This window comes from Carassius carassius, chromosome 42 (assembly GCF_963082965.1).
Source record: "Carassius carassius chromosome 42, fCarCar2.1, whole genome shotgun sequence".
Lineage (NCBI taxonomy): Eukaryota > Metazoa > Chordata > Actinopteri > Cypriniformes > Cyprinidae > Carassius > Carassius carassius.
In genome coordinates, this window is record NC_081796.1 from 23,943,893 (window position 1) to 23,956,617 (window position 12,725).

Sequence of the window (12,725 nt, forward strand, 5' to 3'; positions counted from 1 at the left end):
TATATATATATATATATATATATATATATATATATATATATATATATATATAAAACCCTAAATCAAGCATCCATAATGCACTTTTTTTCACTTCCTGATGCTCCGCACATCCTCGATGGAAGAGCATGTGTTTACATCTCATATTCTACTTTCAACAACACAATATTCAAGTGCAAGGATTTTCTTTGTTTCATTTCCACTGATTCATCAAAGACTGTTGTAACAAAGTTGACCCATTTGAAAAGTTATTTATGTGTCGTGTTCTTTTCTTTCAACAGCTGTCTCTGCAAATTATGACAGATCAGCGATGTCTTGACCGAATGCACTCGGAATCAGATTGTGCAGTCTTTGGATCTTCAAGACAGGTTTTTCATTAAATAAGACGCTTGTAGCGACAACTCCTCACTTGTGTCGCGGGAGATTACGGAAGAAAGGAACATGTAGTTTTATGTAGCAAGGGCATCCAATCTGTCCCCTCACACATATAGAAGTGACCAACCTCCTGAAAGCAGTTACGGAATTAGACTTTCAAATGAAAACTACAACAAGATCAACCGCCAAACCTTTTGTAATGACTTGCCCTTCTGTCTCTGTTCCTCAAAATTCACGCTCGGCTGATGAAAAAATCGCTGGTTATTGTGCTTGCACCTTATCCTCTGGAGAAAAGAACAAAACTGATATGAGCTTTCGCTGAACCCAAGCAAGGGAAGGGGGTGTTGAATGGGTCTTGGCAGACACACACACACACACACACACACACACATGCTAAGACACATCAGATGGGAGCATCTTGTGGGTCCCTCGTGCGTTTTCACTCATTTTGAACACTTGGTCATGAGCGCCCCCCCCCCCCCCTCAAACCTTCTCCTCGCCCTCCAGAAGTGTGGCGCTCTTTGTCATTGTAATCCCGACTCTATTTGTTAAAGACTCACTCACTGTTTGCTCTCGCTGATGGGTGTGCGTTTGCATGTGTGTGTGTTTGCAAAAGTCAGTGTGCTGAAGGAGTGCTGTGACATAATTGCCGCTGGGTTTTTTGTCACAGCCTGTAAACACGATATCGTCCAGACGGGCCCCCACACCCAGCATTTCCCAAAAGTGACAGTCTACAGGGAGGAATTACACCTCATCACTCCCGTAATTACTAGTCCTGCTTCTCTAAGTCACCAAACAGCATCAAACCCACAGACAGGGTCATTCTACAAAACGGCTGCCATTTGTGTCTCTCATGTACATGGTTTAGTGGATTTCAGGATAGCTGATGCAAAATAAGTAAAGCTTTACTATATGTGTTAATAATATCGACGTTTTCCTAAACATATCAGCAAAAAATCTTTAATAATAATTTTTGTTTTAGTGTTTTTTTTTGTTTTTTTAATTTTTTTATTTAAACAATATTTATTTATTTTTGGTCAGAAGTGGCCTGCCCCACATGTCTTAATATATAAAATGTTTTAATTTTTAATGAAAACTGTTTGATTTTAGATTTTAGATAATATATAACATACGTAATATAGAACATATTATATTATTAAAACTATTTTTTTTTTTTAAGTGATGCACTCCTGCAAATTTTTTTATAGATTTTGAAGTTATAAATATTTGTGGAAATACCAAATTCAAATTAAACTACAAAACTGTCAACCACCTCTTTAAAGGCATAATTATGTAAATTTTTAAAGAACATAATTAACATGAAAAAAAGTTTGATGATTTTTTTATTAAGAATTAATTTATTTTAGTAATTCATATCCATTTCATGTAATATCTGTCGAATGATAATATAATTTCAACTATGCGAATATTTTTAATTCATATTTAATATGAAAAAAAATGAAAGTGATAATTGGTTTTTATTGATAATATTTAAAAAAAAAAAAAAAAAAAAAAAAAATATATATATATATATATATATATATATATATATATATATATATATATTTTATATAAGTTTATATAAGTTTATGATAAAATAGGTGCACTTTTCCAGTTTGGAATTTACCCAAAAAAAAAAAAAAAAAAAAAAAAAAATATATATATATATATATATATATTTTTTTTTTTTTTTTTGGTAAATTCCAAACTGGAAAAGTGCACCTATTTTATCATAAACTTTAGTATCTGATCTTAAAATGTCAATCATGTTCCTAATATTTGTATTTTTAATTCAGAATTTATATTATTATTTATATATATATATATATATATATATATATATATATATATATATATATATATATATAAAACATTAATTTGTATATTAATGTTTTTTTTTTTCATTTACAAATGTTAAGTCTTTATGGTTAGGTTACGTTTAGGTTTAGCTCAAACATTTTGCATGGATTAATTTGCATGATTTCTTAGAATTTTGGCATCTTTTGTAAATCATTTTCATAAAGCTGATATTTCCCCGGCTTGGAAATATCAGCTTTAGATATTAATTATAACAAGAACAACCTTGTTGCAAAAAGCATGTAAAGTCAAATTAAACTGTAAAGATGCGAAGTATGTTTCTATCAACCTTTCTGAAAGCATAATCATGCCAAAATATATATTATATAATTGTCTCGATGGCAATTTATTAACACTAAAACACTTTTATCTGATTGAGTTAAAAAAAAAAAAAAATCTCATAAAACTTAAGTTATAAATCATCTCATCAAACAGCATCCATTTCATAGAATGACCCGGCAGCACTTGCAATACATAATAGCATAAAACCAGTAAAGACTCATTTCAAAAAGGGCACGGAGTGCAAATAATAAATAAATAAAAAACATTCACCAGGCCGACCTCTCATTACATATACTTCTGCTTGTTGTTTCCGTAGCAATAAAGTGGCAGACACTGGAACTGTTCTGTTGAGCCATTGTTATCATCTCTGACCATCTGCTACTGAAGGCTGACATTCCATCTCATTTGCATGGTAACTGATATGGGGGGAGGAGAGATTGTGGGTGGAGTGGGATGGGGTAAAGGGGTGTGTGTGTGGGGCGGGTGATTGGGTTTGGAAGGACATATGCCCAAACACCCATCACAACAATATATGAGTGAAAGTTGAGTTTTTTTAAGGATGCAATTCCACACACATTCATGCACATGTTGGAAAAAGCAAGATAAATCAGTATGTGCATGTGGAGAGTGATGGAAGAAGGAAAAAAAACGGTCTGTTCCACCCCTCTGTGTGCTGGTTTTTATGTTTTGCGGATGTGGGAGTGGAAGTGAGTGAAGTGTGTGTGTGTGTGTGTGTGTGTGTGTGTGTATGTGTGTGTGGTAGTGGAGGGGTAGCTGTTGATGTGCAAATGTGCATCATATTGAGAGCTTATGAATAGGGAGGTGTGACGTAGAAAGAGAGCAGAACGCAGGTGCTTATCTCGGGGCTGTCACAGACCTAGTGTGTCATATTCCTGGGGACTACCTTTCAAAAGCTACCGGCTCCAGTGCTAGAGCATCAGCCGAGCAGGGACCACAGAATCCGCAGCTAACTTTCAGCATCAGTCAAGAAGGTTGGTGTTCTGCTTGTTTTTTGATGTGACAGTAGCTGAAGCCGTCTGTGCTCAGTGTTTGAGTAGCAAATCACGACGTTTGTGTTTGAACTGAGAGGATGCGATGCTGTGACAGTGCGAAAAAAGTTTGGAATGAGAATTAGAATTTAGAATGTTCATTGTAACAATTTACTTCCTGTTTAAAGAACTCATTTTAATATATTTCTTTATAAATACAGAATTTTTGAATTCAAATTTTAATTTTTTTCAAACGCTGTTTGTTCACCAAAAATGACTTTTGTTTAATTCCAGAATTATCTAGGATCTATAGAGTTCAAGGTCAGATTAGACAGCTCAAACTATGTATTTAAAGAAGAATGACCTATTTTTTAATCACACAGATAACTGTAGATGTTGTCTACCTAAATTAAAGTCCCTGTGCGTGTGCCGGAGGGTTTAAGCGAGTCTTAGACATGTTAGCATTGTGTGTTAGCACAAAGCTTGGGCTTTCGGTACAGCAGCTGAGCACACACAGCCTTTCCTGTCTTTCATCTCAAACTTTCAGGCTGCATTAGCGCTGCCTTCAGTCTGCTGTCTTTAGGTCAGATGCTGTTTGGTTTCTGTTTAGTTTCGCAGTTGCAACCTGAAAAGCATGGAGTCATGGATAAAACAGACTTTAGTGTTGGGTTTTTGTCTGAGAGTTATATGTTAGATAAGCTGAAACTTTGTTTTGACTTGCTAAAACAGAGGAATCTGTACGTGTGCATGAGGATCTTCTTTCATGATTTAGAAATTAATAACATAAAAGCAGATTACATTATTGCACAATCATTATTGAGATGTCATTGCAAACTGTACTGAATAGTGTTTTTAAAGCAGTTATTTTAGTACACATAAGTTTGCGTGTGAGCTGAATTTTTCAAAATAGAATTTTGAGTCATTGCAATGTCAACAAATTATTTTTTATTGATATTTTAGGTTGTTGTTGAATCCAAAAATTCAGTACTAGTACTTACATTTTTTTCCAGGCCCAAAATATCTATTACAAAGAAGAAAAAAAAAAATTATTAAATAGCGACATCTTTTTAGTTAAGTGAATGTTCTAAGATGTATTTTTAGAAAATTAATCGTTATATTATCCCGCTCTAGTTAGTACATTGACTTTAAACATTGATTTAATAAAATATTTTATGAGTGCATTTGTTGTGAAAATGCTATGTCCATATTTTGTTAATTTAATTTTGTTAATTTAACTAATGTTTTATCAAAATGTACAGTAGTTTTGTCTGCTTCAAGCCAAAATCTCCATGTAGACACTTAAAACTGTTAGCAATAAAAACAGTTAATATATTTCTTGGACAAAGTTACTTCTAATCAAGTCCAGATTATTTGTTTCACATCATTTTGTTTTGTCGTTTTGATGCTACTAAGTAAAAGTCAACAGAATTGCGAGTCGCTTAAGCAAACTGAAGGATGTTTTATACTCTTCTGTCCTGTTCCATTCAAATGTTAGGATTGGAGATGCATTAAAGGAGCGCAACAGTTTCAGCCTGTGGTGTGGTGAGAGTTTAGGGAACTGTCCATGGTGCTGCTTTGCAAAATGAGTGCTGAAAAGCCTCTCTTCCTCAAAAACACAGGCCTCAGCTTTGATGAAGGTCATCTGAGTTTGGCTGTAACCTTCATGTCCTTTTGACCCGCTCATTTACACCCATTCAGCAGGGTAAAACTAGAAGTACGATACAAATTAACATTTAGGTTCAACTTTGTAATGCTGAACAACATGCTTCTCAATAAATCAAGACACGACACCAAAATGTTCATGTCGTAATTGGGAATCCGTGTAACATCTTGTTACCTGTTTTTTTTTTCTCATCCCCCTTTCCACAAAGCCATCCATGCACAAACTTCACTTGGTTAATCCAGGCAAATGAATTTTGTGGGTTTAATTCAACAAGGTTTTAAAAATGTTCCATCTGCTGTGGAGCAGCTGGTGATAGACTGAATGTAATTAATTACTTAACTTTTGAACAGTAGTCCAGGAAAACAGAGCGCCGTGTGTGTGTGTGTGTGTGTGTGTGTGTGTGACTGTGTGTGTTGGAGAAATGCAAGTGAAATCAAAAGCATGGCATGAAGATTACACACAATAGAGCCATGTTTGATATTTAACGGCGAGCATTTGATGCAATGACTCCAGAATTATATTTGCAATTAACCGAAAACGTGTAAATGAAAACAAAAGGCACTGAATCCTCTCCATCTGATTGGCTTTAAGAGATTTAAGCGATGCATCAAATGTTTTTTTGAGCAGATATCTTTCATATAACAGATCGAACGCGATTGTGTGAATTGAAAAAAAATCCAGCATGAAGATCAGGCAAAAATAGTAGTAAATAAAAAAGAAGTAAGGCACGAAAAGGCAACAAGCCACGTTGTGTAATTAAAATTACATGGGACTTTTTTGACACTTTTTCTCCCTCTGAATATATTTCAGCATCTACCTTGATAGCAGTGTTTGTTGGCCTAACTATAAAGGATCTGCCTGCACCCTTGTGGGCTGGGAAGAATTAGGATTTATGAATTTATTTCCTCTGTTGTATTGTTTAAACGGCTTTGGTTCAGTTTTGATCCTTTCCTGTGCCTTTGAGGCTGTTCCATGGTGTCAGCTGTTGACTGATAGTAAGAGAACTGCCGCACAGTATGAATGAAAGAGAAGTAGCGGTTGGTAAACACTGATAAGGGATAAATAGAAAGCGGTCAGGCAGAGATAGTTCAGTGGGAGCCCAGATTGTGTGCGGTCTGGTAAAATGAGATTCTAAGCCTGTCCTTTTTTATTCTTTCCACACCCCCACCCACCTCCTCTTTTTAACCACACCATCCACCACTCCTTCACCACACACACACACCATCCAGCACCCCTCCGGATTGCGTTTGTCTGGAAGATCTCCAGTGACCTCGCTCGGCAAGTCCTGGGCTTTAGAAATCCTTTTTTTCTTTTTTTTTTTATAATGGTGTGTGTGTGTGTGTGTGTGTGTGTGTGTCTGTTTGTTTTGTCTACTGACATGGGTCAAGTTAGCCAATAGACATGTCCCAGCTGATAATGGACAGCTGCCACTGGTGTGAGTCCCACCTTAATGTATTTTACATGGAATTATGAGAAGAAAGACAATATGGAGTCAGAAGGACCAAACTCAGATTTTAAAACATTTCTATAACACTCTTTATATCTCTTTATCATTTTTGACCCTCAAAACTCTGGAGTAAATGAAGTTAATTATAATAAAAAGTGTCTTACAGTTTTAGTTGTGGTCATGGTAAAAATATTAAGGAATTAAAATTAAATAATTTCATTAATAGTTTGCTGTGTTTTATATTGACATTGCTTTGACTGTAAAACATGTTTAATAAAACGAAGTAATAATGATAAATATTATATGTATAGTTATGGTGAAAGTAGACAAAAATTAAGGAATAATAATAATAAATAAATAATTAAAGTTTTTTACATTTATGGTAACATTAGAAAAATGAAGGGAAAATAATACTAATAATACATTGTTTTGTTTTTGTTTTAGTAATGGTCACAGTAGAAAAATTAAGGCAATAGTAAATTAAATAAAAATATATTAATTTGAATGTTTAATTTTTCGTTAATAGTTGGCTATTATATATATATATATATATATATATATATATATATATATGTATGTGTGTGTGTGTGTGTGTGTGTGTTTATATATATATTAACATTTTATATTTAATTAATAGTTTGATGTGCTTTATGTACTGCTTTTTTTTACAATTTCTATTTATATTTTAATAGCATTTTTATATATTACTTGTATTCATCTTAATTTTACACTTTACATATTATACAAATGTTGCATCTTGTGGACCATTTCTGAAATTTTTATAACATTACTTCTATGTACTATATTAATTTAGTAGATTATGACTGAATATTTTAAGCCACAAAAAGTGAGGTTTTATTTAAGTTCATATATATATATATATATATATATATATATATATATATATATATATATATAAAAGCATTCTCTTCCTTATTCATTTATTTAGTGACCTTTGCTTGAACACCACTGAACCCTTTTTTTATCCATCTTTTATGAGATTAGACAGCCCTTCATAAGTTATACCTTGAGGGTCACCATGTGGTATGTCTATACTGAAAATAGTTCAGCCTATTGTGCATCGCTGCCTAATGAGATTGGTCGTTAAATGAATGACACAAAGGCTGAAGGGGGGCAAACGGGGGGATAGAGACCCAAAGCACTCGCTTAACCCTCTCGCCACACGACAACAGAAAGATACAGCATAACCCGACCTCACCTCCTCTGCTCTCCACTAACAACATCTTTCATGTCTCTGTGGAAAGCTAGTGTGGACTTGGTAAGTCAGGTGGTCATTCACTGCCCTGCTGACCGTGTTTGTGTCTGTCTGTGCGTCTGTGTTTGTTAAGAGAGAGAGAGGGAGAAGCCGAGAGGTTGGTAGAGGATGGAGGGTTTGATCTGTGAAATGCATCAAGACAAGTGCAGTGCTTTTTGTAAGCTGTCATTTCCAGGGTCGTGTTTGAGAGGGGTGATGCTCCCGTAAGCATGTTTCAGAGTCAGAGTTGAGACACTCTTCTTTGGATAAAACTCTTCACTGTAATTAAGGCATTGTTTGTCTTTCCGTATGTACTGTACACTTTACTTTTGTGTTCACCACGTAGTTCTTAAATTCCGCTGTGAGGCTTGTTCCTTTGAGGACTTGTAGTTTTTGTTTAGTTATGCATTGGGAAGCATGGTGTTTGGATTATGGCATAGCAAGTTGACATACATATATTGCAGTGAAAACTTAAGTAAGTTCTTCAAAAGATGCAGATCAAGAGCTAGTGTCTGCTTATTTAGTGGACTTTATTCTACACAGTTCACTAATTGTTTCAGGACTTTTGAATCAGAGGATGTTAACTGATGTTTTGGGATTTCTTCAAAGTTTGATTCTACACAGTTGCTTTTAAACAAATGTGGGGAAAAGAAGTAAAAAAGATATTTGCTTAAAACATTGAAATGATATTCCATGCCTAAAAACTTTGGAATTTTTTTCTTTTTTGTAACTTAGTTATTTTTAAATTGTCATTTGGTTATTTCAAATTTATATTTTTATTATAATATAAAATATAGATTTTGGTTTTGCACAAATTTGGCATAACATTTTGAGATAACATAAATGCATAAATATTGTAAATGTTTTATATTTTTAGATATTTAATATTTTTATTACATGGCTAGTTATTTTATTATTTGTGTGATTCAGATGTGATTTTGTGCTTTGTGTTTTTTTTTTTTTTTTTTTTTTGGTAATTTAGTTATTTTGAAGTTATATTGTTATTCTGATAGAAAATATTGACTTTGTTTCCCCACAAACTTAGAAATAGAAATAGCATAAATGCATAATTTTTGGCATTTAATATTTCATAGATTGCAACATGGCTAGTTATTTTTTAGTTATTTGTGTGGTTCATATGTGATGCACACAGTTTTGAAATTGTGGTCAAACTGATGAATGCAAATGATCCCAGATAGTTTGAAATCTGGAGACCTTAAATGATTTCAATTTCTAAAGTACTACTTTATCAAACATTTGGTCCTTTGACAGATGTGCATATCTTTTTTTTTTTCTCCCCGGCTATGAGAATATGGGTTAAGAGTGTTCAGAATCCATCCTCTTTATTAAATCCTGGGGTTAAGTCAAATTTACATTTCGTTAAAGATTATTCATTTTATTGATGGATATAATCATGTTCAAGTTCCATCTGCCAGTCTGGGCTCATTTTAAACTCGTAATGTGCCTTTTTTCGACATTTTAAGTAGAAAATAGTGTGACCTCACTGTAGGGTCACAAGTGAGTGTGTGTGTGTGTGTTTTGCTTAGCTTGTCCATAATAGTGAGTGAATTTCCCTTTAAGGACTTTTTGGGATGTATTTATTTGATGAATTGAAATGTCATGCATAAAATATATAGAAAGAATATTTTTTATGCTAATTTCTTGGTTTATTTATTTATAATTAGCTTTATAGGCTATAGAAGTATTGTGTGTGTGTGTGTGTGTGTGTGTGTGTGTATGTGTTTGCTTTCTGTCTGTCTGTTTTGTTTTATATTTTTGCTTACACAAGTATTGTAGTTATTATTAGCATAAAATAAGGCAATTATTTTTTTAGCAAGTTTATTTCTTACACTAGACATTATTTATTGTAAGCACCTTAAAAGCCAGTTGTTAAAACAAGTTTATGACGAAAGTGTGCATGCATCCATTCTATTTATTAGAAGATTACAGAATGAGACTTCATAAATCCGTGATCCTGATCCCTCAGCTCTTTTGGGCATTTTAGTTAAATCAGAATTCCCCACTAGTCCTCTTTTTTAAGCATAAAATACTTAGGCGCAACTCTTTCCAAACAAAGCTTACTCTGACTGGGAATTCCTATGCCAGAGGTAAATCCGAGTTAACATGGATTTAGACTGGCATGAGTTAAAGGACTAGAGTTTGTAATCCAGGTGGCCGGGGATTTCGCCACACACTGGCAAAAATCACTTAAAGCTCCCCGAACAGCCTGAGCGGCAGTATCCGGCCTGCTCCGCATCTTCCTCGATTGATGACAGCACAGCCGGAGATGTGCTGAAGCAGAGGTCTGTGCTGCTTGTGTTTGTTTAGATGCCAAACAGGGCTTTCCACTGTGTTATATACCGGCTCGTTTTGGTTTATTTAGGGATTTGACGCGTTTGAGTTGAATATGTCAGCTTGTGTAAAGTTTCATGTATTACAGTGTTTCCCAACCTTTTTTTGTCACATGTACCCCAATAACCCCATTAATTAAGCTCAAGTATCCCTCATATTCACTGCTCTTATGGTATTTATATTAACTTATGTTATTATACGGCTAATTTACGATCAATATTTCATTTTAATTCTGAATATCTAGCATTATTGATAATTTACTGTAATATTATTAAAGTTACTATTAAAAAACTATTGTGGGTGAATAATTTTCTCAATAAGTAACACATATATTCTATACTTTGAGTGTAAAACTATAGATTACACATGATTATATTTTTGTCTTTATAAAGGAACTGAAATAATGACATTAATCGCAATTAGTTGTTGTTTTCATTTATATATATATATAGTATTATTATTACTGTCATTTATAATTTTATTCATTTTTTTATTATATTAATATTATTTTATTATTATTTATTATAAGTAGGACATATATTCTATTTGAGGGTGACATTATAGATTACATTATACATTATTTTTTATATTTTTGTGCATTTAAAGGAACTGAAATAATGACATTTAGTTGTAGTTTTCGTCTTTTATATATTTTATATTATTATTTTTATTATTATAAATATATTATAAATAGCAAATATTCTACTTCAAATGTAAAACTGATTAAACATTGTTTTTTTCCTTATAAAGGAACTGAAATAATGCCAATAATCACAATTTATTGGTTTTAATTGAAAAAAGTGCATATACAGTATTCTATTTTGAGTGTAAAACTTTACAGATTACACATTAATAGTTTTTTGTCCTTATAAAGGAATGACATTAGTCATAATAAGTTGTTATTTTATATATATATATATATATATATATATATATATATATATATATATATATATATATATATAAAATTGTTTTATTTATTTATTTTTTAATTGACATTATCATCATTATTATTATTTTAAGCATTTTTAAAAGTTGTTTCATACTGCAAGTTTCACAAAGCAAAATTGAAACAGCATAATTTCTCAGGTTGGAAATCAATGGCATGTTGAGGAAAATTTTGTTTTTGAAGTAATATTTCCCTCAAATTGTTAATTTTGAAGATGCTATGTATGAGTGAATCTGAAATTCAAGTGTAATTCACCCTCACTTGTGTTGCCAGGTTATTTTAGGGTTTGATTTCACAATCGGAGCTCAACACTGTCAGTGCCCTCCAGTTTCCAAACATATGCCCAGCTGGAACAAGTGAGCAAACAGGAGGGACAGTGTTTGTGGAGGATGAAGAAGCCATGGTGAAGTGGAGTTGTTTAATGACAGGAACAGCTGACTCATTAGGCAAGTGCAGTGAAAGGTAATTAACCCTGGGAAAAGTACAGCTGCCATGCGAGCTGTTCATTTCAATCTTATTAGGAATCAGGAGTTTAAAGGGTCTTCTCCTTTCAAACCCTGCCCGCGATATACTTTCCTTCCCTCTTGCTTTCCATTTTATTTCATTTTTTGAACCCAGGGGCTTCAGAGCCTGGAGACCTGCCTTTTGTACTCTAGGATTTAGCTCGAATGGTAGCCACGGCTTCAGCAAATTGCCGAGCACCTGTTAGTACTCATACGCCCTGTCTATTGAGATACCTTCCCGTCCTGAAATAATGGACCGGATCAGTGTGTGCTGATAACAGAGAACAGGCGTGGAAGTTGTGCCTGCTAACACCTGGCCATTTCATTTTGGTTTCAGATGCCCTTTTATACTTCACCCAAACCACAAAAGGGACACGAGCCTTTGGATGGAAGGTTTAGAGACAGTGCAATGTAATAATATATATAGCATAAATAAATGTGTGTGTGTGTGACATTACTAAAAATGTACAATTTGGACTGAACTGACACAGTAATGATAAATATTTAATAATGTGTATGTTTATATATATATATATATATTATATATATATATATATATGGATTAATTATGATGGCCTTTTGTTTATTTATTTATAAACTATAACTATACAAAATATTATTTTTAATTAATTTTTTTGTAGAATCTCCATTCCAAAGCTTATTATAAAAAACTATTATAAAAAAATATATATTTTATATATATATATATATTTATTATGATTTTAATTTAATCATGAGATGAAGTTTCCTTTTATTTAAAATTATTATTTTTTTTCATAATTTAGCTGCTATTTTCAAAAGTTTTCAAAATGTGCATGATAATTTATAATATCTTTCTCTGTTTCTCCCCATTTTTCTTTCTTTTTTTTTATTATAATGAGTCATCTAAACTCAAAATCTTAACTCGTCAACATTAAAGTTGTATTTAGTCATGGGAGTGTTTATCTATTTTTGTGCTCCTCTAAATGACTATTTTATTTGTGCATTTATTTTATTTGGTCACTCTTGCAGAATTGTTTGCACAAGCTTTAACTCTGGATGTCTGCGTGCACCCGT

The 12,725-nt window shown here is 32.9% G+C and overlaps 1 protein-coding gene across 4 annotated transcripts in view; it reads left to right on the top strand.

Moving 5' to 3' along the window:
• Positions 1–12,725, top strand: part of LOC132124275 (suppression of tumorigenicity 18 protein-like) — a 61,526-nt gene that overhangs the window by 10,954 nt on the left and 37,847 nt on the right. For 2 of the 4 annotated variants that reach the window (XM_059535221.1, XM_059535224.1), the window contains exon 1: positions 3,303–3,503. The exons of 1 other annotated variant lie outside the window; for it this stretch is intronic. The gene's annotated coding sequence lies outside the window, so the exon portion shown is untranslated. Of the gene's footprint in view, positions 1–3,300; positions 3,504–12,725 lie in introns of those variants that run through there. One more of the 4 variants, XM_059535223.1, reaches the window with a different exon arrangement.